The sequence below is a fragment of the Eulemur rufifrons genome, chromosome 18 (genome assembly GCF_041146395.1).
Source record: "Eulemur rufifrons isolate Redbay chromosome 18, OSU_ERuf_1, whole genome shotgun sequence".
In the NCBI taxonomy this organism is placed as follows: Eukaryota; Metazoa; Chordata; class Mammalia; order Primates; family Lemuridae; genus Eulemur; species Eulemur rufifrons.
This window is the reverse complement of record NC_091000.1, coordinates 23,253,027-23,275,655: the sequence shown is the minus strand read 5'-3', so window position 1 is coordinate 23,275,655 and position 22,629 is coordinate 23,253,027.

Below are 22,629 nucleotides of genomic sequence, written 5' to 3'. Positions count from 1 at the left end.
GTTCTATAAAATGCTAAAATTTTGGAAGTTTTCTATTGTCTCAGTACTATCTAACTAATGCATAAATTTACTTCTGCATTACTAAACTGTCATAACTGTCATGACTAAAACTAAAATATTTGCTGTTGGCTTAATGGCTTAATGGCAGAGAGAAAATGTTTGAAGTTGGAAAATGTAACCCATCTTATGTCTGATAAAACATTTCATAAAACTGTAGCTTATGATAACCCAGAAAACAGAATTCACATGATAAATAAACTTGTGGCATTTCTAGATAAAATATTGATGGTGTAAGTTGGTTTATATAAACCCCATTTGGTAAAGTACTACAATAATGAGATATGTTCAGAAAGAGACTGAATGATTTACAAGCAGAATTGAGAAGGCATAAATAGTCTTCAGAAATACCTCAAAATGCAGGGTTGGAATATAGAAATATTTCTCTACAACTCAGGGCTCTGACAATCAAGACAGCCTTGGGACAAAGAGAAAATCATGTGTGACTATCACGATATCCAATAAAATTTCTGATTAAAGTAATAGAAAAGGAATCATATAGAATGTCCCTAAATAAGAGATTAACTGCGGCCTCATGGAAGTCCGGTAAATTGTATTTTATCAGGTAAACTTGTATTTTAAGTATAGTGGCGTTGGCAAATATAATTCAAAAAATCAACTGTATAATTATTTTTGAGAAAATAATAATGTTAAAAATCATGACAGTCTGGATTACAAGAGGCCCGACTAATCAAGATGTAAAACTACCTATGGGTTCTCAACTTTATTATCATTAAGAACCAGACTAAGATTGCTGTTTAGCAAATAAAATAAGTACATTCTTTTATCCAATGTCCTCTTTAGAGTGTGGCCAAGAAGGATGACAGAAAAAAATGACTCTCTCTCAGAAGGCAAAGCTGAGAGCCAGAGCACAATGGAGTGCAAAGCTATTCCTAGCAGGAAGAATAGGCACCTATTCAAAAATAACTTCTGTCCTCAGGAAAGGGGGACCACATGCACTCATCCAGATTTTATAATTACTGTGGCTCAAAAATTAATATATGACACCCCTTCTTCCCTTTATGGCAGAGACTAGAGTGAAGTGAGTGAGGTGCTTGCCTGGGGTAAAAAGGCTCAATAATTTAAATAAGTAATATTCTGGTAATATTTTGAAAAATCAAATTTAATATCAAACCATTGAAATTAACAAATATATTAAAACTACCAAAATATTAAAATACCAAAATTTTGATAAATTCAGGATCAGTATTACCAAATTGTCCTTTTGTCTCAGGCTTTAATATAGCTCAATATGGCCCTGTGGTTAATACTGTCATTAATTAAAATTTTGATATTTTGTTCATCATGGATTTCTTTGCTCAATATTAATTATAGCTCACTGCAACTTCAAACTCCTGGGTTCCAGCGATTCCCTGGCCTTGACCTCCCAAGCAGTTAGGATTATGGGTGTGGCTAATTTCTTTTTTAGTTTTTGTAGAGATGAGGTCTCACTATGTTGCCCAGGCTGGTCTCGCTCTCCTGACATCAAGCGATCTTTCCACCTCAGCTTCCCAAAGTGCTAGGATCACAGGTGTGAGCCACCATATTTGGCCTTAATTTTGCTTTTTAAAAATTGTGTTAAAAAACTCTTTTTTGGTTAATAAGATTATTGATTTATTCTTAAATTTTGTGCCCCAGCCAAGTGACTCACTCCTCTCATCCCTGCACTGCTTCCTGTCTTTGGAGCAGAAAAGTTTATTGATGCTATACTGATTCTGTTGTGACATTTTTTTGGGGGTGGGGCATACAGAAGGAGCAGAAAAATTCCATTAGATTCCAGATCAATAGAAATGATGCCCATATTCAATATAGGTCATAAGATCCTGGGTTTCAAACTTGATGGGCTGAGGCATTTGGACTGTATGGGGAGATAGTAAATGCATTTTGCCTACAGAATGGAAGCAAATAATTGAGATCAAAAATAAAATCTAGGGCACATGTTGTAGACATTGCATTTTATTTATAGTTTTTTCCTCCAAGATCTTCCCATAGCTTTTCTCTAGATGTTGGACACAGATTTTTGATGTGCTATGGTCAATAGAATATGAGTTGACCCAAGAAGAGGGCTTGTAGAATGTGCTTGCATAGTTTAGCTGGTTCTCTTACGCTTCTATCCTCTGCCATGAAAAATGCAAAATTCATCTAGGCACTGATGCCAGAATAAAAACTATGGAGCAGACCTGAACTTTACTCACAGCTAGAACCAAGCCTCGGCAAACTCAGCGGACCCACAGATTTATGAGTGAGACATAAGCGTTTGCTGTCATAAGTTCTGAAGTTATTCTGTTAGGCAGCATCATTACAAAAAAGGTGAATAGTAGAGATATATTATATCTTTCACTATCTAATTCAAATCCATTAATAATCTCAAAATTTTGATCCAAACTCACTTCACTGGAGTTATCAGCATACGGCCTTTTTACTATTTACTAGAAAAATAAAAGACATCTGTGTGATTTTCGGCTTTTTGAATGCTGTCACTCTCCAAATTTACTAGTACTTGCTCTCATCTCTTCCTGTATACATCATCCCAAGAACAGTTTCCAACCTCTTACATTCAGTTAATCCATCCGCCTATGATCTGTATCCCTCAACATTGATCTTTTCAGGGAGTTCAATGCATTGAGTGTGCTGGTCACTCACCTCTAGCAACAAGCTCTGTATCTAAATTGAACAATATTTTAGGGTCCTGAATATGCTCCTGTATCTCTCATCAAAGCAAAATTGACCCTGGATGTTTCTCTAAACTTGTATCTCAAAAGCATACTGTGCTATTTACATTTCTACTTTCTTACATTCCATTCAAATGCAGGAGTCCACTTGTAACCTTATTTCTGATTCTTTAAGTTTATTGATATTATACTATATGAGCAAAAGACATTTTTTTCATTTTGCATATTTCAAAATGTACATTACAGCATCTATATCATCTGATCTCTTTATAACACTGCTGAATTTTAACTCTTTCATTTCATTACCATTCCATTGCAGGTGTTTATCTCCTTTTGTCCACCCCTTAAATATGTGCATTTTAAGGTAATTCCTTTTTTCCTTTTTATATTTTTATAATATGCCCTCTTCCCTAGACATAACCATGTTCCACATTTATACTAGCAGTTCACAAATAACATAAATTTCTCTTTTCTAGACATTTTCACTGAGCTCTAGTCCTATACATTCTAGTGTATTCTTAATATAAATATTCCTTCACAAAGCAATGCAATTAGATGCCTTTTGCTGAATGAGATAGATGCATCTGAGAAAGTCAATGACAGGTTGAAGGTGATTAATCACCAATTTAAGGCAAAGTCTGAAAGACAGAGGACCTCTTTTATAGCATGTAAAAACCCCTCTTATCTGTTGTAGCCAGAAGACAGAAAAAGCTGAGGATCAGGCCCATAACATAATTATAAGGATATCAGGGATCCAGAGAATGTTGAGTTTTCAATACTAGAAAATCTGCTGTGCCAAGTCAGGCACCTAGTTGAGAAGGACTAGTACCTTTTCACTTGAAATGGGAATATCCACATCAACACACTCAAGAACCATGAAACTCCAGATTCCCCAAAACCATTTGAGCATGAAGCATTCCACTGTTTCCTCTTAAAGGCTAGCAATCTCCTCCTGCCAACCCCACCCCTTCCTTGAAGGCTATATGGAGCCAATGGCTTACAAAATAACATCAACCTTCAGAATCTGCACATACTTTCCACTCTGGCTGCCAAACCAAAACTAGACTAAAATCACAAACTAATCCATCCTGGGAAGTGCTGAGTTGGCTTTTTGAGGACAGTTACCATAGCACAAAGAAGCTGAGGACCTATCAATTATTTAACAGAAGGCAACAGGACAGTATGTAAGATATGGAATTCTGAGGGTGCAGTATCAAAGGGAAAGAGATATAAACTGGGAAAGGAGATAGCTTATCCATATGGGAACATGCTCATCTGAGAGAAAATTTAACACCCTGGCAAGGTGCTCGTGATACAATATTAATGCACTGCCAAGTGGGCTTTTGGAAACTTGAAAAATGTGGTAGCTTACACAAATTGAATTAGAACTGGCAGAACCACCATAGTTAACCATGGGAATAAGGACTAAAAGGCTCAGGAAAATGAGAATGAGAGAATGGATATGTTACGCAAGGCTAGACAATCTACCTGGTGACTACATCTATGGGAGGATTCAGATGACATTCCCTTTACCATAGTGATAAGAAATATGTCATTGAGAAAGGTTTTAGACCAGGGAGAATAGCAGGAAATGCTGTTACAGAATTGTGTTCCCTGTTACCAATGCAGATAAAACAACAGAGGCCAATATCAGCCCTTAATTATGAGAATAAAGATGAACATATTTATTTTAATAAATGGCAAGTTTGGATTGGTAGTCCAGGGTGTTTGACCTTCAGAGAGTTAGGCAGATACTTAAAAAATATATATTGTTACAAGATAAATGGGCAACCAATATCTGCTAAATCTATTAAATTCAAGGAAATAGAGAATTATCAGGAACCTAGTACAATAAAAAGTCATGACTACGTGCTTATTGTCTGGAACTGAGTCGATATTTTAGCCCTTGACTCTTCTAAAGAAGACTAGTTTCTTCTAAGGACCCTCATTTATCTCATTGGATTTGATTTAGGTGATGACATCTGGATGTCAAATCTGAGCCAGGTGCCATAATAGGACAAGGCTTTGCGGGAGGGAGGGCTATCCTAAAGTGACTGCTTTTTAATGTCAGAAAAGAATTGTATTGCATATTTTGTCCATTTTTATAGTTGCTTATGGTAAAAATAAGGAACAAAAATTGTGACTGGTGGGACAATAGCAAAAAAGTTAATATCAAATTTTCTGCATCTGATTTCTTCTGAGGGTGGCAACAAAGAAGTGGGTTGAGAAGCAACAACCCACTTGAAAAAATGATGGCTGAAAATATCCCAAATGTGGTGACTGTAAAATATCGTGAAAGGACAGATTCAGCATTTCTCCTTCTCTACAATGACCCTGAATTTAAAGGAGGAGACCTGTCAAAGATGCACATCCAGTCTCCTTTGCAGTTTTGCTATGCTTAAGTCCTGAAACTAATTTTCAACCTAGTCAACCCTACTGCTGCAGAAGCTGAGAGGTTCTTTAAATGTTTCCCCAGAGGCTTTCTGGTTTTTATAGCAACTGTAAAATTGATTTAAATATTAATAATAATAACAAGAGGCTCAGATCATCCAACTTTCTTTAAGGCTTTTAAATTTATTAACAAAAATTATTCAAGTCTAAAATCCTTAAATTACACTTGAACTATATGTTCAAGTGTTATAGCTACTGAAAAACTAAATGTTTCACTTTCACCTCTAACTAGTTGTAATCCACCATAGATTATCATGTTTCTGCTTTTGATACCACAGCATCCCCCAGCCAGAGGTTATCCCCACCCTAACTTACACCAGCAATAGAGTTCTTTACTCTTTCTGACTAGTAAGCAATCAACTTCCAAAATAATTAATAGTATACTTTTTGTATTTATTCTGTATTCATTCAAATGTTCCTTCTGAAAGAAAGCAATGAGAAAAGGACTTGTCTCTAGCTAGGAAATCTGTAGCATGATCCCACAAAGAAGGATTTAAGGAACAGGTAGACTGGGACAAGGAAGAGGGAGGGTCAAACTAAAAGTCAATCATTGAGGTCATTGCTATAGGCACTGTTACCATCACTACTGCTGATTCATTATTATCCCTAGAATATGTATCAAATGCAAACCACAATTATTGACCTATCGCAGAAAATTCTGGATCATTTATTGCTTCCATCTCTCATTGTTTGAGGGTTGCTCTCCTGGTGTGCTCCCTGCATTTTCTGGCTGTCTTTGGCAGGAAGGTTAGACTCATACTATGCTGGAGTCAGCTCTGAGTCAGAAAGCAGAACTTATGGTTCACGCAAACTTGAAATGGAAAGCCAGTACCATAAGGCGAATCAGATCTCTCCAGGAACTGATCACAACAGCTGAAACTGAAATTAATTGTGGGCTGAAAGGCGGTAACACCGGTCACAAAAATCATCTGCTACAGCTCACTTTTAATATTCTAAGGATTTTTTTTTTTTTTTTTACCTCACTAGTTTCCTAATATCTCCTTTTCCATTCTCTGTCTTTCTGGGTTAATGCTTTTTTGATTCCTTTAATTTTATATGACTGGGAATCCTGGAGTGAGTAGAGTTTTTTTAACGGCAGATATCAATCAAGCGTATTTTATTGAGGACAAAAAAAGCTCCTAGGGCAAAATATTAATGTTTTTGCACAATTATAAAATAACACTATGTTCAAATGCAGTTAATTATCAAAGACCAATATTTACAGATTCTATTGCCTAAAAAAAATCAAATGGTACATGAATCTTGCTCACACACACAACATACATTACCACTCAGAATTGAAATACACAGAAAATAATTCAGATCTTTCACTGGTGTGCTTTTCTATCTACAAACACGGTGTCATTTTATAAAAATATATGTAAACTCAAAATAAAGCTCAATCAAATATATATGAAATTTTTAATGATTATTATAATTTTGTCTTTTATAATGAATATTTTATAGATATTATATGAACGCAAAATATTTTAGGATACGCTATGTTATTTTTACCTAAAATCACTAATGACCTAGTTCATAGCACTGTAAGAATAACATTTTTCAGAAATATAAAAAATATTTCTACTATTTATACAGTTAAATTCATGGAAAGTATTTGCCATATTCATTTATTCATATATGTTTGACGCCGTACATAGTGTTAAATATCTACTGGGAATATTTTCTTTAAATTTTTCTTTAAAGAGAGAAAATGTCTCAAGGGGAAAATGCCAAACTTTTTCTCTTCAAGTGATAAATAATTTTATGACAATAGTTATTAATTTTTTAAAAGCATCAGTTTTAACTAAAGACCTATCAAATAGACAATTTCAATAAAATATTTACTTCTATTTTTGTTTCTAACTGCCATAAAGCTCCAATAATATTTAGTTAAACAAAAGAGCTATGTTGCTAACAAAACAATGAAAAATTTTACTGAACTGTCTTGTTAAATATCTTGGGCTTGACACATTGTTGGTTAGGCTGACAGTTTACATGAAATTATAGCACATACTTACTTGTCTGGTATTACATATCATCAGAAAAGTGAATGTTATACCTAAATGTAAGACCTGAAACCATAAAAATTCCGTAAGAAAACATAGTGAAAACTAATCTAGATATCGGCCTAGGCAAAGAATTTATGATTAAGAAACCAAAGGCAAATACAGCAACAACAAAAATAAATAAATGGGACTTAATTAAATTAAAAAGTTTCTCCACAGCAAAAGAAATAATCAACAGAGTAAGTAGACAACTTACTGAATGGGAGGAAATATCTGGAAACTATACATCTGACAAAAGGCTAATATCCAAAATCTTCAAAGCACTTAAAGCAGCAAGAGAAAACAAACCCCATGAAAAAAGTAGGCAAAAGACATGAACAGAATTTTTTCAAAAGAAGATATGCAAATGGCCAACAGACATATGAAGAAAATGCTCAATATCACTAATCATCAGGGAAATACACATTAAAACCACAATGAGATACCACTTTACCTCTATCAGAATAGCCATTGTTAAAAAATCAAAAAACAATTTGGCATGGATACAGTGAAAAAGAAATGCTTGTACACTATTGGTTGGAGACTGCTGCCGTAATATTTTGGAATAAAAATTATTAAAATAAATAAATAAATATGAGAAAAAAGTATGAAGAGGAAAAAATTCATGCTGAACTAAATGTTGTTTGGAGAGAAATATATTAAGTATCACACTATCATTCCCTGTATATGTTGAAGATGTTAATTGTGAAAACACATATCATATAATCTTATTGTGCTAAGGATTTCAAAATAGTAGACAGTTATATCAGAAATAAAAGTGTCCATTTGACTCCCTTACCTACCCTTGTTACAGGTTGCGTTACCCAGGTAGTAAACTGGGAGATGGAGAATAGCATGTGGAAGTTTACTAGGGAATATTCTCGGGGTAAAAAAAATCTGTGGAGGAGAAGGGAAGTACAGTAAATTTTTAAAATTTTATGTTGCCTTGGTATTTATTTTTAATATAAGTTTACCTTTCTCATACCAGAAGAAGGACTCAGTCACCCTAGCACACAGTTTCTAGTTCTACAACACACTCAGATGGCTCAAGCCTGTGGCCAGAGATAGAACTTAGAGGCATCTCTCTCTGGCCTGGCCAACTGGACTCTTCACTTTTCCCTCCACTTCTGCTTCCTTAAAAAAGGACCATTCAGGCATTTAACCATGAACTTAATGTGACTCACATCCTATTCTCTTATATAAAGTGCTAGCTGCCATGCACTTCTCTCTCTCTCTGCCTGACTCTTCATTCCTGCCTCGTGTGACGTAAAGATAAAGGACTGCCCTCCAAACCCATCATGCCCTCCTTGCTCAGGATCTGTAAGTAACAATGTGCACTTGTTTATTATTGTGATAGTGTACTGAATTTTTCCCTTCCATCTGAAAAACTAGGTGTTGCCCCAGACTCCAGAGCAATGCTCAGGCAGGCATAAACTGGACATGGGACAGACAAGAGCCACATGAGAATCTGCCAGTATAAACAAGTTTCCCAAGTGAGGGACTGCTTGGTCATGGGTCAGACAATTTGGCATTAGGCAACTGCTAGGTAAAAGAAGCATCTTGTGAAAGACACACTGCATCCAGCTCTCCTTCATTTTCTGTTAGGGCAAGGTTACCAACTGCTCTGGTATTGAAACCCCAATATAGCTGTGAGCTCTCAAAACAGGCAGGAAGCAGGATTTAGGCAATGGGAGAAGTTAGGCTGTGATTCAGTCTCAACAAAAACCTCAGCCAGTTTCAAGAGGACCGCTGAATCTGGGATGGCTCATTTAGAGTAGCCCTGAACTGACGAGAGGAAGCTGAACCCTTGCACCCCCACCTAAAGCAGCCAGTGGTAGTGGGCTGCCTCAGAAAGGCAATAAGCATAAAGCTGTTTGCTTTAGGTGAGGGCTGACAACTGAGAGCTGTCTGTTAGGAGTGCTCCAGGGAACTGGAGGGGGTTGAAAGTAAGTATCTTATGCTTGAAAAGAAATCTGGGTCGTGCATCACACAATCCACCACAGTTTATCTCTTTTGCTGCGCTGAAATGTTTCTTCATTTGAGTTTTGGGAGTAACACCTCCAAGATTCTGGCACGCTTATTTTCCTGAGGGAAATATAAAATAGGAAGGCTAGTGGGACAAATTGCATCTCCTACTATTGTAGCTGGGCTATGAACAGTAACTAGCATCATCTCTTATTATCTTCCTTCTTATTCTCTATTCCAGATTCTTGTCAAACACAAAAAGCAACTAAGCTCTTAATAGTATTGGTGGCTAAACTGGTGGTATGATCCAGATGCTCATTCATCAGTGGAAGAATATAATATTTGTAGGATGTACAGCTGGGCCTGGTCTTTTTGGATGATGTTAAGATAGAAGGTGGAAGAAACAACATAGCTCTGGGCAAGATTGTAAATGAATACTGAGGTCTGTTCCAAGTAAATACAAACTGTTTCAGATCAGTTTTTCTGATAAAAATGGGAAAGAACCAATTTTCCAGATAAATGGCTGCATATCATGTACCAGAGGCCATGTTAATTTTCTCTAGCAAATACATCACATCTGGCAGAACAGCTGCAGTTGGGGCTATTACCTGGTTGAGTTTATAGTTATCTACTGTCATCATTCAGTTTCCATCTGTTTTTTTTTCTGGAGCCAGATGGGTAAATTAAACAGAGATATGATAGAACCATGGATCCTTTAGGTCTTTAAGAGTTGTACTAATTTCTATCAAATCCCCTGAGATTTAATATTGTTTTTTATTTATTTTATAGGTGATGACTGGTAAATTTTTAATATCTACATTTATTTATTTTGTTTTGAAAGTAAGTGTGAGGTTTCAGTTTGGAGGTCAGGCATATTGTTACAGCAATGGCAGCATTTGCTCCCTGGCCCTACTCTCTCGGGCGATACAGTGAGGACAGGTATAATCTGCACATTTGCAGGAGAGGGACCCTGAAATTATGTATATCAGAGCTTATATGGGAACTCCTGTACAGTCCCCTTCTCCCAGCATCCTTCTCCCCACTCAGGGAGAGAAAAATTATCTTCCTAATGTAAACAAATTATGTCTTCAAAGAGAAGGGGGAAGTCCCTAGTTTTTGTAGGCTTTTGGAATATAAATAAATGATTCAGAATTTTATTACCTTTAAAATGTAAGAACATGACTACAGATATAACACCCTCAGATGTGAAGAATACATAATTCTGGGTAAAAGGCACATTCTCTATCTTTATGACATGTCAATTTTCTTTTATCAGAAAGTCCTGATAATGCAGAAACATAAAGATATCTTTCCCACAGGAGGTGGGAGTTTTAGAGTCTTGCACTTGAGCTTCATCATGATAGCTCTTCTTCTGCAAGTCAAGAAACAAATAGAGAATTCTTCAAATTACCTAGTGCACATCTTCAAATTACACATTTGACACTAGAGAAATAACCACCTGGTGGGTTTGTGGATCCAGTGTACCCACTGTGAACCTAGCCTACACCATATGCCCAAATATGCACATATCCCACTTGTGCCCCATTCCAAAAGGGACTCACCATTATACTTTAGTGTATTGTATATCAATGTTAACTTGAAACCTGTGTCTAATGGTACCCAAAATTTATGTCCCTTTCCTCTGTCATATATTTGCCTGTATATATTACTGTAGGTCCCTTTGAAGAAGAAACGGTGGATCATTACTATGCACAGGCATAGTATTGCCTGTATATACTATTGTATGCCTATACAGGCATAGTATATTACTACATACAGTCATGGTATTATAGTTTTTCCTCCTGGAGACCCAGTTCTTCTTCAGTCACTGTGTTCTGGATATGAATACTAGCTCAAACTTGGAAATGAGCAAAGAATCATGACATTTTACTAAGCAATTGCCCTCAATTATCTGACTGTCTGTCTTTGATTATATAAACTGAGCATTACCTTTGGTGACTGTCCATCTATTTTGCCCATAGGGAGGCTATATTCTATTAAACATTTCCACAGCATTCTTTAGGCCAGCCCCTCATATTGCCACTTCAACCTTGCCGTTCATTATGATCTGATGATTAAGGGTTGACAGCAATTGGGAGGCACCAGCTCTTAGTAAGAAGAAGTGGGAACCTACTGTAGGCTCAGACAGTTCAGAAAACTCTGGCAATGATTGATTTGGGGGCATACAAGCCCAAACATTCCCATACCATATATAATAACCCCATTCCTTCCCAACAGGGGACATGATCTTAGCATAGCAAATCTATATAATTTGAGACAGTAACTTTCTCTGGACCTTTGCTACTCTTAAGATTAAGCCCTCAGGTTTGCCTTCTGGCTTTTAAGTTAAGAGTGTAGTTAATCACTCTCATCCCTTTCTTTCCTTTTTCAAAGCATTAATTATGCTTAGCAACATCAACTCAATTCCAAAGTCCTCACAGTTACAAATTCTCTACTATTCTCAAAAATTTGATATTTTTAATCTGTTAGTGAATTCCTTTCTGATAGAATATCATGCCGGTTCACCACCGGAGAAAGTGTTAAAAATTGCAGTTACCTCTCGCCAGGAGCTGTCTGTGCTTTGCCTTCTATTAGTGGTGGTGATTTTATTGCCAGCTAAACAGCAGTTGATCCAAAATCCCATGTTAGTGTTTGCTTTCTCAAACCAATACGAATACTAGATGTCACATATTGAATTCCTCAGGAAGCAGATTCTAAAAATCCCTTTGAGGCAGATTCTGAGATGGAGATTAACATGTAAGAAATTTATTAAGGAGTGCTCTTTGGATCCTCGCTTACTGAAGGGGAGTTTATAAAGCAATACCGGGCAGAAAACTAGGACTGTGATACAGTCTCACTGATGGTCTCAGGTGATCCAGGGGGAAGTACTGTAAATCTGAATTAACTGAGTTTTAGCAAAGGGACTGAGAATGTGTGCCCTTGTATCAAAGCTATTCACTTGCAAGGGAGCATGATCTTGGGTGAGACAACACATTTTAGCTAAAGCAATTCTGCAAGAAGGCTTAGAGCCAAGGGCTATCTACAGGTAACACTCTCAGCAATTGGAGGAATAAGTCCTGAATACGGATCTTGTTAATGCATGTCAGCAGCTAGTATATCAGCTAAGGTAGAGCTGGTGTCTCTCTCTCTCTCTCTCTCTCTCTCAATACACTTGATATTTTCTCCTTGGGGAAGCAATGATCAACATGAACATCATTATCGGTTGCATTATATACCCCCAAAATGATATGTTAAAGCCCTAACACCTAGTACTTCAGATTGTGACCTTATTTGTAAATAGGGTCTATATAAAGGCAATCAAGTAAAAATAAGGTCATTCAGGTGGCCTTAATCCTTGTGTCTTTACAAAAGACTTGTGAATTTATAAAAGAGAGGAATTTGAACATAAGAAAATGACATCCACAAAAAGAAGACAGAGTGAGGAAACACAGAGAGAATGTCATGTAAAAACATAGGATTGAAGTGATGCCAAGGAACACTAAAGATTGCTAGAAAATCACCAGACATTAATAAAAGACAAAGAAGGATTCTCCTACAGTTTTCACAGGGAGTATGGTCCTGCCAACACTGTGATTTTTGACTTCTAGCCTCCTCAACTGTGAGACAAAACATTTTTATTCTAAGCCACCAAATATGTGATACTTTCTTATGGCAGCCCCAGGAAACTAATACAGAACCCAAAATAAATAATATAACAATTCACTGATGCCATCTCCCAGTTTAATTTGTTACATTTCCTAGTAAAAGTTGTTCCTTTAGATAGATAATATACAATAAAAATACAATTGAAGAAACAGTATAAAATTTTTACCACATTACTTAGATTTGTAATATTATACAGGTTGAGCATCCCTAATGTGAGGAATCTGAAATTGCAAATGCTCCAAAATTCAAAACTTTCAGAGTACCAACATGACACAAGTGAAAAATTCCAGACCTGACCTCGTGTGATGGATTGCAGTCAAAATGCAGTCAAAATTTTCTTTCATGTGTAAGATTATTAAAAATACTTTATGAAATTACCTTTAGGCTATGTGCATAATGTGTATGTGAAACATAAATAAATTTCATATTTAGACTTGGATCCCATTCCCAAGAGAATTCATTATGTTTATGCAAATAGTCCAACATCCTCTGGTTCCAAGCATTTTGGATGAAAGATACTCAACCTGTAACAATATTAAGAGTTAATAACAAATCTGAGGAAAAGTGATTTGATGTACTGATCATTGAACAAGATGACAACAGGTTGTGGTATTAAGCTAAGTGGTCTGGGTATTCCTCACTGAAAAGGTAATATTTGAGCAAGGATAGGCAGATACTTAATTTGGGAATGTGTCTGATAAGCTATAAGAAAATTAAATAAAATGAGTTCTTTGACAGGAGACAAAGCTATATAAAATTCTCCATAACATGATGATGAACCAGACATTCTGTAAGTCCAAAGATGGTTGTTTTGTCAGAAGTTTTATAAATAGGGAAGGCATTTTTATATTCAAAATAAGTACCTATTCTTATGAGGAAAAGTGCTGTCCCTTTCCATGATGGAGGTGATCCAATTTACTCAACCTGTTACCAGTATCTGGTAAATCCACACAGGAAATGATGCCATATTTGGGCTCAGGTTTTATATCAGATATTGAAAAATGGACCACTCAGTAGTGGATGTAGCCAAATAGCCCCTAGTGAGAAGAAATCTATGCCTTATATATTAATATATTTTATAAGCAAATAGCACCACTGCTGTACTATACTGCATCCTGAATAATATAGATTATAGCTCCCAAGAAACTTTTGGATTTTAAAAGTATAGGGTTTTTTCACAGTTTAATAACATTGTTTTCCCACTTCTTGGTATTTCCACGTGAGATTTTACTCTGTACTTCCAACTATGGAACATGAATGCTCAGCACTCTTAAAAGTCTCAATCTCCCCATCTCACTCCATGTAGAGACACACACGATCTCGCACCCACAGATGTAATCTAGTTATGAGTAATGATCATGAGTAAAATTCTGCAGCCAGAATGCTTATGCTTAATTTTAAATCACAGTGTCCTATTTCTTCAACTATAAAATGAGGAATATCATAATAGCTGCCTTATATCTTTGAGAAGACATATATATACACAGAAATAATGTTTAACCAAATGTTGGGATGCCCTGTGACCCAGTCAAGCTGACAAAAAATTAATCACAGAAGCTTTCTGAGGTGGTATAATTTGTCTTCAAAATCCAACGAGGTATACCATACCCGCTGTCTCATTCTCAGTGATAGAAGATATAATGTTCAATGATTTGTTCTTTACCTTGAAGAGATAGCATACCTCTAATTACCGAACTCTTAAAAATTTCAGTTTGGGCAGGCTGAATGTTGGCAGAGTTTATTTTTCACTTCCTGGCATGCATGTGTCTTATTAGGGCATCTCATGTACTTGTTGCTTCCTGTTCTTTTAGTATAATTAGAATGATGTCATGCAACATTACCTGGATCAGTGTGAGTTATGTGGAATGTCAGGATGATCAAGGCCCTTTTTATATTGTGACAGAGCAAGACAGTTAACATAACTCTGGTGTAAAATATTTAATGTAAATTGCTGCCTGTATGCACACAGGAACTGATTTTTATCTTCTTTGCTTATAGGGATTGAAACTAATGCATTACCCAGGTCAATAACCTCATAAAAATATACAGAGGCTGTTTTTTTTTTTTTCCCCAAGTACAGATACTACACAAGTTGGGAAGAGAACTACTGCTTGGTTGAACTATAATTGAGGCTATTGTTTGGTTAAGTTTTCTGGAATCATTTACCACTTTGAATGGACGTAGAGCACTGAATTAAATGAGGAAATGATGGGCACCATTACTCACATATCCTTAAGTCTTTAAAGGTGAAGAGGATGGAGGGTTTCAGTTTCAGAGGCTCTCAACTTCACCCTCCTTTTCATTAACGGCTCTTAAATCAAAGGTCAGTGGATCAAAATGAGAGTTTTATCAATTACTACATGTATCTATCCTAACTATCTAGGGACAAAAGTGTGAGCTTCTGGGCATTTTATTTACTAAGATGAGGAGATGAACCAGGACTCCATTTATTACCCTGTTTCCATATGCTTCCTGACTACAAAGAAGTCCATTACTTATCCCAGTTTTCAGTGTCATCTCAGAGCTTCTACTGCTTTGAAAAGCTTTAGATGTTTCCTTGCCCCATTACGATGTCAATTACTATAAAAAATGACCACAAATCTTTTTGGAAGAATTGGAGACATGTTTACTGCCCATATTTGTAGTGGAGCTTCAGGGTCATTTTGAGGAAATCCAGCCTCTGTGTCTATGACCTCTGAGTTTAAGAACTGTTCAGAACCGAAAAGTGGGTAAGGAATCATAGTTTTTCATTTTGACATCTATGTGAGCATTCTACAATACAGATTTTGATTTGATTTGATTTTCCTATTATAAGAGTCAAACATCAACCAGGTCACCTGCTACTTGGCTCAGTTCTAGAAACACTGTGGTCTATTAACCATCAATATAGATCCCTATAGACATAGGGACTTTGGCTGCCACTTAGTCATTACTGTACATTTCACTAATTATTTTTGCCTTGCATTTGATGGTTAAGTGTTAATATCTGACCTTTGCTATTTATGACTCATCTTATTCTCATTAACAAGGAAAAGCCCAGTTATATAGCCGTCAATGTTAAAGCTATCCTTCTTAGGAAATTAGCCACTTGGCTAATGAAAGATGTTGGTGTACTCTCATAAGTGTATTCCTTTTTGCAGTAATAAAGTAAATGTTCTCTTAGCTCACCTGGAAATTATATTCAGTTTGTAGATTACCTGGTGTTATGTAATAAATTCATTTTAACTATATCATGTCTCTGTGCATTCTAAAGTCTTCATACTCAACAGAGAAATTTTGGCAGCTTCCTTTCATTTTTAGGTCATTGACATGTCAAAGCCTCTAAGAATCATCCCAACAGAGTATTATGGCTTTAATGGAATTCTTGCAAGTATCTTAAAACCTATGTCAACCATTTCAATACCCTCTTCTCTATTCAGTCTTGTATTAATATTCTATTCCCTGGTTCAACATCCTCAAGGTCCATTCCTACATGTGTTCTTCTTAGTCAAGTACTATAAATAATGTCATGAGTAAGTTACTTCTTCTTAGAGCAATGACTCTCTTGCCCAACTTAAACTATTTTGTGATCTGATCTCCCCTTTGTAAATGGTGTGAAAACAATTAGGAGAGGGGAAGGCATGTATTGAGGAGAGTAATCATCATCACATTGTAAAGTAGCCCCATAAAATGAAGCTTTGTTGTTTGTTTCTTGAAAGGTCTCCAGACAAAGAAAGACCTCTTTTCAATGGATATGCTGCCCAGAGGTTTCAGGGCATTCTGGTGTTAAATGTTCTATATGCATCCATCCAAATGTCCTCATCTGGGTCCCTAGATTCATTTGATTCCTATCAGGGTGCTAAATTTGGCATACAAATCCAGCCATAGATGACATTTATCTTATTCTGATTTCATTTCATCTCTGGTCCATGAATTTTAGCATTTAATGCTTTGATCATGCTCAACATTATACTTCTCTTACAGTTTTCTATAACTCCAAGTGTTAGTAATTACATATTCTCTTTAGTTAGCCAACATACAGAATTTTTGAAAGTCTTATTTTTAAAAATATAGGAAGAAAAACATTATTAAGAGGATACTTAATCATTTAAAGAACTACTGGGATGGCTGTGTGACCCCAGGTTTGGTGGATGCACAGGTGGATCATAGCCACACTCTGACTTCAGAACTGGTTCTCTGAAGGTACCGATGCTGCCATTGCAGAGCCTAGGATACCACTCATGATGCCACCAAAGCCTCCTACAATGGTCAATGAAGTTGGCTATGCCATTGCTGTCCTGGCTGCCCTTGAAATGAGGATATAGACGCTGTTGTCTCTGCCACTAACACCACAACAAAAACTTTTTTCCTATGGTTCTTAATTCTTTCTATGAGGCAATATCTGATACATATAGGAAAGATTATGTAAAGCATGTGAGAGTTAGAACCCAATGAACACCCATGTACTTTATGTCCAACTAAAATAAAATGTCACCAATATCACTGAAAATGTCATTTGTTGATTTTTTTCATTTAAATAATGAAAAATATTCTCACTTCAGCAAGGTATCATCTCTACACCATTTCACAAATAATCACAACCTATAAAATATTAAAAAGACATGTATATAGGCATGTTTTAAAGCTCAAAAACATACATACAAAAATATATATTTTTTAGAAACACCTACATATTTGATAAAAGTATAAAGAGGAGCTATCCAATATCATAGCTGTTAGTGAGATACCACCTAACACCAGTGAGAATGAGTTTTGTCAAAAAGTTGCAAAACAACAGATGCTGGCCTGGATGTGGAGAGACAGGAACACTGTTACACTGTTGGTGGGACTGCAAACTAGTATAACGTCTATGCAAAGTAGTATGGAGATACCTCAAAAAACTAAAAGTAGATCTACCATTTGATTTGGTAATCCCACTACTGGGAATCTTCCCAAAGGAAAAAAAGCCATTTTATCGAAAAGACATTTGCACTCAAATGTTTATTATAGCACAATTCATAATTGCAAAGATGTGGAATCAACCCTAGTACCCATCAATTCATGAATGGATTAATAAAATGTGTTATATGTATACCACGGAGTACTACTCAGCCATAAAAAAGGAATTAATACCTTTTGTAACAATCTGGATGGAACTAGAGATCATTCTCTTAAGTGAAGTATCACAAGAATGGAAAAACAAAATACCACATGTATTCATAATTAAATTTGAACTAATTGATCAGGACTCATGAGCACATACAGAAGTAAAAATGAATGGTAATCAAGTAGAGAGGAGAGGGTTGGTGGGAATGGGTGAAATCATACCTAAGTGGTGCAACGTATATTATCTAGGTGATGGGCACACTTACAACTTTGACCTAAACTGTGCAAAAGCAATTCATGTAATTAAAACATTTGTATCCATGTAATATTCTGAAATTTAAAACAAAAACTTTCCACTAAAATGTTGCTAATACTTCTAATCAGAGTTACGTAATTACAGGTATTTTTCTCACTTAGATTACAAATGTATCCTAACTTTTCTATGATTAATATATTCTAATAGTTCAACAATTATGAAATATAATTTTAAAGTTAATCTTCAAATTTCTGTTTTTAATAATTAATTTAAAAGATAAATTATTTACATACATTTGACATATTGTTAAACAAAAGTACAAGCAGGAACTAAAACTTACTTACACATCATTATTTTAATGGCCTTGAAAATATATATAAAACAAACTATATACAAATCACATAAACTCAACCTACATTATTTAAGATAGAGTTCAATGGAATACAATTTCTTTAGAGTATTAGATTTTTCATGTCATTTTGAGAAATGGCTGCAATTTGAGTCTATAAAAATCCTAAAATAAGTTTTAATATTTTTTCTATCTCATTGTGGTAGGGGGTATATATTGAGGGGGGTAAAAGGGTAATGCACATTTTATACTTAGCTTTGAGTTAATTTTAGTTAATTTAGGCTTATAATTAATTCATCACCATAAATCTAAATATTTTCATGTAATAATTGTGTTTTCATTGTAAAAATATATTACTTGTCTGAGTGTAATATGTTTTTGATTGGTTTAGTAGTCACACAACCTTCATTCTTTAAAGAAAAAAATAAAATTATCATAACAGGGATAATTATGCATACTGATACCACAGTTCACTTTCTTTATGGTAATAATTTGAAGGTTGATTGAGGTGTTTTATACCTTTTGTTCATTTAATAGTATGGGTGAGAAAAACCTCATTTACAGAATTTTCAATTTATATAAAAATAGGGTGTATTTAAGAATATCTCAGTAGGAGCATGAAAAGATTATAACATTTTCATATTATCTTCAATGCATGTTAAATTATTTTTGATAAATTAAAATTAGGCATTTTGATTAATTTCTACTTTCCTGGAAACATATATCATACTTTATTCAGTATTAAATTAGACTTTTAGAGTTTAATTAACTCATTTCAAATGCACATAACTTCTCATAGCACATAATGAAAATTATATACATATATAAGAAAGAGTAGATCCCTCTGGCCTTTGGAATTTAAATAACTCAGCTGAATAAGCACTGCTTATTATTTGTGGTACAAATATATATATCTCTTACATGTAGAAAGTCAAACAAAATTACGTTAAATACACTGTGGTCCTATATCTATTAAATCAAACACTTTATTATAAATAACCAAAATGCTAGATTTTTGAATTATAAATATTCATTTCTAAGAAAGTATTTGAAATATTAATATTGTGAATTTAAATATGTCTGAACTGGCACTTTATGATGGGTGGCATATTTCCATTAATAAAAAAGTTTACTAGAGTTATACATGATTACTAATGGATTTTATATAAGAATGTAAAACTCACTTTTTAAACTTTATTCAAAGAGAGTAAAAAATTTTAATAACATTTTAGGAATGAGATAATTGACCCTATATTTTGTAATTCTACTTCTTTCCCCATAGTAGAAAAAAATATAATAATCAGAAAGGAAAATTAAACTTGCTAAATCTATAATATTTAGAATATATTATCTTTTAGGATTATTTATCATGTCCAGAGGCAAAGTGTATATAAGCAGCTTTTGCAGCCCCAGAGAAAAAGGATAAGAAAATCATTGAAGGGATTTCAGGATACCTGAAGAATGTATTAGAAGTAATTTATTGTACAACCTACTATTAAAAGACATTCATTTACTCAAGGCTTGTTTATTGATGAACTCTAATGGGTCAGACAGTGAGGATAAAATAGTGAACAAAATAAACAAGAGCTTCCCTCCTCATCCTTGGTTACATGGTCTAGTTTGGAAATCAAGTAAGAGGAAAAATAAGTACAATGACTTCAAATATGGTAATACTGGTACATTTTAAGAAGAGAGTGCTGTGATTGTGATTTATGTTGGGGGAGAGGAGGGGAAGCTTCCAATATGTAAGGAAATCACCAGGTTTCTATGTATTCAATTATTTAATAATTGAAACCTAGTACCAAAGGATCTAGGCATGAAATCTATCAGAATTACAATTGTTAGTTTATTTAATTTAACATATTATATTTTATTCTATTTCAGTGCTTTTGAGTTTCTCCTATCTCCATCCATGGACTCTGAATTCTTTGAGGACTAAGTCTGTATCATCTTCATTTCTTCACAGCTATGAGCCTACACAGCACCTGCACTTAGAATTCCCAAAATACATATTTGTGGGGAAAAAAAGAATTAATGAATGCTTCATTGTTTTCAGGTGTAAGAAATATAGATTTAAATATACAGTTCCTTTAAGAGGCTCTGATTGCTATTAAAAACATAATTTTTCTGTATACTATGTGCCTTGACAATAAATATCCTCTATTTTAGCATGTATTTATTCTATTCTATAAATTATAGACTTTATCAGATTGGCACCCAGTTTTTTCATAAACATTTTTACTTAGTCAAAATATATGTAACAGTGATAATCAGTAGGCATCCAGGAAAGAATATCTCTCAGAAGACACCATTTCAGGTGATGCCTCAAACTGATACAGCCAATAATTATTCTTTCCATTATAATCAATTTACCTCAAGAAAAGTGATGATTTTATGAGGACATGGAGGGATGTATTATACACAGAAATATGTGCTTTTTTTGTCCTTGCTGGTCTCTGGAGGAGCAACCTAATGCAAAATTAATTTCCAATTCTGTTTTCCATATTTTGAAATCATAACATCATTATAAATGTGAATTTTATGACTCAAAGGCACAACTGCCTGCAATAATTTTATGTTCATTTTTATTCTTATTTGTGGCCCTGTATTATTAGCTTGAAGTATAAACACTTTATAATTAAAATACATCCCTGTATCCCTACAACACATTGCTCTACTGCCCAATTAACCCCATACCCTAAACTATTCTTGATATTATGTTAACTAAGATTTCATACTAATTATTTATTTTCTGTTGACTTATTGAGCTTCTATTGAATTTTGTAACAGTCAAAACTTTTTGTAAGTTGAGTTTGCTTCTTTTCTAATATTTGAAACCTTCATGTATGTATTTCAAAGACATATTTCTGCTCTTCGTTAATGTATAGTACGTGGCATTTTCTACCTTTCCAGCTCTTCTGGTTTGCTTAATCTAATGGAAGAAATTTTTCCCAAAGAAAATATTAAGAAAATGTTAACATATTAAGATGCTTTCTTTTTTTTTTTTTTTTTTGAGACAGAGTCTCACTCTGTTGCCCAGGCTAGAGTGAGTGCCGTGGCGTCAGCCTAGCTCACAGCAACCTCAAACTCCTGAGCTCAAGCGATCCTCCTGTCTCAGCCTCCCGAGTAGCTGGGACTACAGGCATGCACCACCATGCCCGGCTAATTTTTTCTATATATATTTTTTAGCTGTCCATATAATTTCTTTCTATTTTTAGTAGAGGTGGGGTCTCGCTCTTGCTCAGGCTGGTCTCGAACTCCTGAGCTCAAACGATCCGCCCACCTCGGCCTCCCAGAGTGCTAGGATTACAGGCGTGAGCCACCGCGCCCGGCCAAGATGCTTTCTTAACAGAAAATATTATCTTTTAAAAAATACAAAGACCACTTCTATTTATTATAGGATGGAGAAATGTAGGCTTTCTAGACTTCTAGGACATTCACACCTGATTCAGTTCTAACCTGGTCACCAGTAAGTGTTTTGCTGCATGGCTACACAAACCACACTAGCTATCCAGATATGCCAGTTGTTTTTCAGGAGACTTGCAAGTGTTCCAAAGAGATAGATGCTGTCTTATTTATAGAAATATATAGTGCAATGTTTTAAATGGCTTGGTGATGATTCCTACCAACAGTGGCTTCCTCATCTTTGGGTTAAAAGACTTGTGCTTTTCCTACATCTAGAGGTCTGTGCATCACATTTTTTTTCAAGTTCCATCTTCATTCTTTCAGCTCTCATCTTAAGCCATTGGGAGAAGAAAATGGGTTTCTAAAAGTACATCTGTATTTTTTTCCTTTTGTAATGGAATGATTGTTTCTACATTGGTAAAGATTAGATTAAAATGAAAGGGGTAGGTAGAGAAGAAGTGAAGCAAATGGATCATGAAGTGATTAGTACTTGGAGTAACATGACAGAGAAATAACTAAGAATGTCTTGGAGACCTCTGTTTCTAGCAACCCACTTAACACCCAATTTGAAAATTTTTGCTCTTCATTATTGAGCACTCAAATTTTGGATCTTTTCTCTTTTCTTTCTTTTCTGTTCAAGTTGCATTAATTAACACTCTTACAGGTATGTACACT